Consider the following 6,000-nt stretch of genomic DNA (forward strand, 5'->3'; position numbering starts at 1 on the left):
TAAATTTACTGTTAAAATTTGTATCGCCATCCAACTTTTGCCATCACTGTATATGTTGTAATAGAAAAGTCACACTTAAAAAATTGTTATGCATTAGTTTATGGATTTCTTATAAGCAGTATGGTATGTAAAATTTAGCAATGTGCTCAGCAGCTAAATTTTTATACACTGTGACTTCAGTATAAAGAAGAAGTTGCAAACCAGCACTCAAAAGAGACCAGTCAGGGACAAGCAGATTAGTAAAGTGGACTTCCCACAAAGCTATAGGAACTGGTGGAGTCTGCAATTAATTGGACACTTTATAACCTATCTGAAGGTGACCAGCAGTATTGGTTCCAACTAGTTATTGTTATGCAAGGATGCAGGACCAGTGTTGCTTGATCTGGTTTTTTAAGAGTTTGCATTACAAATTGTATATAAGATCTCTAAATTTTGGCAACTGATTAAAAAAAAAAACAGTTTTGCATATGTGTGGGCCAAACAAAACAAATCTACTGTCCAAATCTGGCCATGGGGCTACTAGTGTATGACCTCTGGTTAAGAAACCAGAGAGAATCCAAGAAAAACACAAAAATAGACAGTACAGTGGATAGATGGTAAATTAAGTGACTCAAGAAATCCAGGGCCCATTTGGCACTAACTTTTATGAAATATGGGATCAAATTATTAGGCCCTTCAGAATCTGTTTTTCTCTTGTCCCTCACTATATTTCTAGTAACTAGTAGAGGATCTGGAGTTGATGATCTATACATATTTGTGAAATTAATTAATTAATTAATTAGTAGTTTAAACCAAATGATTTCTAAGTTTTCTACCTCTTACAGTCCTTAAAAAAAACTTGAGTGACACAAAATGCTTTCTGTGAGAAAACATAGTAGAAATTAGGATTTATTTGACACAAAGAAGGAAAGTCAAGGATCCCTGAGTATTTCTGATGGACTGATGGGAGAAGAAACTCTCTCTCTCTCTACATATATATACATATACGTATATATATATATTTTTATTTCATGCACTCTATTTTATATTATATAAATTAAATTATATAGTTATATCTATATATAGAGAGCTATATAAATGTATATATATGTTAAGCTAGAAGAGTCAGTCTGATAAGGAGATTATGAAAGTTGATAATCTTTAAAATAATGTTATCAAATACCTTTCTTGGCCTTTAGCCAGTCACCCAACCAAAATGGCCTTACTATTCTTTGGAAATCTACAATGATTTTCATGCACTCTATTTTATATTATATAAATTATGTTACATAATTGTATCAATTTTAAACTTCCAGAGCTATGGTGGCTGCAAGGGTGGCAGTGGCATTAAGGGAGGAACCATAAGGGCACAGAGATGGAAGAAGGGGACTAACGAGAAGTGATTGGCAGGTTAGAGAGATTAGTTATGGACAAAGAAATGGAGCAAATAAACAGAAAGAGTAATCAACTTTCTCACTGTCAAAAAAAGGTTTATAAATATAAAAGGGGGGAAGACTAGAAAGGACCCTGAGGCTCTGCATTGGAATTGGAGGTATCCAAGGGAACTAATGACCCATTTTTTTCTATATATATGACACAGAAATCAGTGTAAATGTGTGTATGTGTGCATATCTGTGTGCATCTGTGTGTGTGTGTATGTGTATATATATATATACACACACACATACATGCATACATTTCTTTGCTCTATCCACTGAGAAGGTTAAAAGCCAGGACAACCCAGTAACAGTGAACATACCTTTTGCCCAGACCTTGATTTCTAAACACCTTGGAGAAATGGCTGATCCTAAGGAAATATTCTGATTACTCATTCCCCAAAACAGCTTAATTAAATGCAAGACAGAAATGCCAAGATTGGGTTAATTTCAATGTTTTTGAAAAATTTCCTCAGCAAATTAAAATTTCCCATAGATATGGAACGCTCAGTCTGGACCACCTAAAAACTGCTCACAAAGACAGAAGTGGAGGCACAAATGTTCCTCAACTAAATGATAAACACATGAACCGACCAAGGGATATTTTCATAATGCTGAAACTTTAAACTTCTTCATGTGTTGAAAAAAAAATCTTTTTAAAAATAACTGGAACTGTTTAACAGTAGAAATGAATGTGTTTATGTGCAGCATTTATGGAATGCTGGCCACCAAAGAGACAATTATAGCAATTGTAAATTTGTTTCTGAATTACTGCCCCATGACCCTAGTGTTTTTTTTATCACTTGCCAATTAATTTTTTCTCTCATAAATAACCTTGCCTCTTTTATAATACTTTACTCTTATTGTATGTTTTTCTACCAAATGCACAGTTATCTTTACCTTTGTTTTAACAGGCAAAGGGAAGTCACAAGAAACTCTTTCTTTGAACCTGTATATTCTTTTACCTATATATTTATGTTTATTTTTGTCAGACTTTCTCCATACCTGATAGTTATTTAATTCAATTTAACTAAATATCATGGATTAAAAAGTTAGCATCACAGTGGAGGTGGAAGTTGTCATAATTTAAGGTTTTTGAGGCCACTGATGTCATGCTTTTTTAGGAATAAGTAGACATCACAAAAGAAATATCATTTTCACTGCTTCAGATGTCATCGTACTGGCAAGCGTATTCTCAGGAATTTCTCATGTGAGACCTAATTATGAATAATGAGACATATCAGTGAGGCATTCATGGGAAATGAAGTATTCCACTTATGTGAATATCTAAATTAACTAAAATGTTCTCCACTTAAGCAGAATTTCAAGCAATTCAAATGGATTTTATTCCTAAATTATATTCATTGTCATTGATTTATGTATTTCCTTATATAATTCAGGATTATCATTGTGAACATCTAGTGTATCCCCAAGGATTTATGAAGACTCCAGGTTTGGGAAGTTGAATATCCGGCTCGCAGCTTCTCTGGCGCTAGAGATGAGAAGTGAGGATCTCAGACACCATTTATTAAACCATGCTTTGTCCACACTCCTGGTTCACAGGTGGGCTTCTATTCCATTTGGGCCCATGAGACTACAGAAGCTATTTGCTTGAGTTTTTTAAGAAAAAATGTTCCTAAATCTTTCCAGGTATAACTGATGTTGTCCCAGAAGTTAGCTCCCAGGACTAACAGTCACAGTTCAACCACAAGAATAGCCAGTATGAAACTGCCTTAGTACAGTTCCTGTTACAAACCAGAAGACAGAACAGATCAAAGTAAAGATAACCAGCCTGTGATGACCTCACTGAGTAGCTGAATCAAACCATTCATGAAGTTTCCTCTTTCTCTGCATTTGTGTATCTCCCTTTCTCTTTTAGCTGTGTCAGGCAATATTGTTTGAGCATGGTTGATCACCAGTTATAACTAAAATCATCCTGTCGAGACAATAATTTATTCTGTTATGTTAGTGATGCTTGCAGGGCTGATAACCAGCCTTTGCTGTATTTCATTACATAAGATAATTCAGAATATTCTGTGTTTTCTAGTTTTTGTGTTCAATTGTATAGTTTGTCTCCTCTCCTGTCAGTTATCACTCTGTAAGCTTGGAAATTAATCACTAACAGGTAGAATTGTCGACTAATTTCCTTTTATCCACCATGACCTTAGAAATAGAGTCTGCACCTCAGGCTTCAGATTCCCTCCATAATTTCTCAGGAAAAACTTCCCAGACCTACATCAAGGTCAAATCCCTTTAAGTATCCTTTGAGCACTGACCATGTACTAAGCTCTCTTCTAAGAGTTTTACCTGAATTAACTTGTTTAATCCTCATGTCAACCTTATTTTACAGACCCTATTATTCTCACTTTACAGATGAGGACACTGAGGCACAGACAGGTCAGTAAACAGTTCAAAGTCACAAAAGTAGGAACCATTGGGAGTAGGATTCAAATCAAGGCAACTCAAAGCCCTCCCTCTTAACTTCTGTGTTAAATCTTTTGTTACTTTTTTCCAGAATGCCTGTATCACTCAGTTGTTAAACATTTCCTAACACAGTAATGTGATTAACAGTCAAGCCTTCCAAAAGATTTCAAGTTCCATGTGGTCAGAGATCGTATCTAGTTTGATTCATCATTGGTTCCTCAACCCTTAGCACAATGCCTACGTCATAATAGGTACTCAGTAAATGTTTACTAAATGAGAGAGGAAAGGAAAGAAGGAAGGGAACAAGACAAGGAAGCAGGAAGAGAAGGAAGGAAGGAAGGGAGGGAGGGAAGGATGGCAGTTTCAGCTGAGCAAGGACCAGAAAGGAGTCTTTAGGTAAATTATAATTAAGGACTATTTCAGCTGTGGACCTTTTCTGGTCATTTCTAGGTAGTTAAATTTATCAGAAAAATGAGCTATTACTGTATTTATGTCTAGTAGTGGTGCTTCCTTCAGCAAGTAATTCAGAACATATCTAACTCTTGCAGTCATGAGGAAGACTGAGAAACATACCAAGAACGTAAATACCTTTTTATACTTACAGGGATGAGATTATAAGGAAAAGGTTATACCTGGCTGCATGCTCAGGCTTTAAAGATACAGAATAGAAAACAAACTCCAGGAAACCTGAAGGAAGCTGTAATGGAGTAAGGAAATGGAGGAGGACATAGTCTGTACCAGATAGCTACTACTATGTAACAAATTGTCCTAAAACTTAGCAGTATAAAACAGCACACATTAATTTTCTCGCAGTTTCTGTGAGTCAAGAATAGCTTCACTGGGTCCTCCTGCTCAGCATCATTCACAGTTCTGCAGTCAGGGTTTTGGCACAGGTTCACAGCCATCTCAAGGTTCAATGGGTACAGGATCTGCTTCCAGGTTTATTCAGTGATTGTTGATAGGATTTAGTTCCTTGTGGGCTGTTGGACAGAGGTTGCCCTCAGTTCCTTGCCACAAGGGCCTCTTCATTGTGGCAGCTTGATTCATCAAACTAACAAGATAGTTTGCTAGCAAAACAGAAGTCACAATCTTTTGTCACTGAGGTTTGGAAGGAACATCTCACTTTTGCTATATTCTCTTCATTAGAAGCAAGGCACTAGGTCCAGTGCACACTCAATAGGAGAGAATTACTGAAGGGCATGAAATCAGGGCTTGGGGATCATCTTTGGAGCTGGCATCCTATGTAGTTCTTTTTATAGTTGAAAAAAAATACGTGTATCATTTATAATTATGTAATTATAAATATGTTTTGTGTTTTAAACAAAAAAACTGTAAAAGTATAAAATACAACTATATATATAATTATAATTATTATTATTATTATTATTATTATGTAAGTCCTTTTACTTTCAAGGAAAGTGCCCCAAATTACAAACTAAAACAATAAAAGTTTAAGTTCAAATGAAGCATATGCATGCAGGAATATATTTGAATATTTTTAATGGTGGAATAGGAAATGGAATGTTCCTACCGCTCAACCATGCCTTCTAAGGGGTATTTTAATAAATCAGCATTAAAGGCAGGAAATATAATTCACACACTAGATTCGGAGTAATAAACTAAAACTCAGAAAATTACAGTAAGTTTTAACTAAATGGTGAACATAACAAGCCTAACTTCCAGACCTCAAAGTCTAAGGGCAGATTTCCAGTAAATCACTAAAGGGCTCCTCCCCCAGCTTCCTGCAAAGAGAAGAGATGGTCTCCCAAACCAAAACCTGTGTGTCTCTGGGTAACTTCCTTAAGATATGGCAGAAGCAAGAGGGACCATGGATACTTCTGAGGACATTAACTGTGTCATTATGAGTAAACATTGAACTGAATACTCAAAATGTGCCCACATCCTTTTCCAGAAGACCCTAGTCCCTTTTACAAATACCAAATGTGAATTTGTTTACTGGTGGTTTTAATTGGCCCGAGGTTTGGCACAGCTTTACTTTGTCATTAAGGACTCCTTCAGTTTGAAATACAACAAGACAACTTAACGTCATCTTAAAAGGCAGGGCAAGCCAACAGATCACCTAACTGGAGACCAGCTCTAAGCCTCAGTTAAAATTTACTTTACTCCCTAACCTTCTGAATGGGGAGCGGGGAAGACCACT

This window comes from Camelus dromedarius, chromosome 8 (assembly GCF_036321535.1).
Source record: "Camelus dromedarius isolate mCamDro1 chromosome 8, mCamDro1.pat, whole genome shotgun sequence".
Lineage (NCBI taxonomy): Eukaryota > Metazoa > Chordata > Mammalia > Artiodactyla > Camelidae > Camelus > Camelus dromedarius.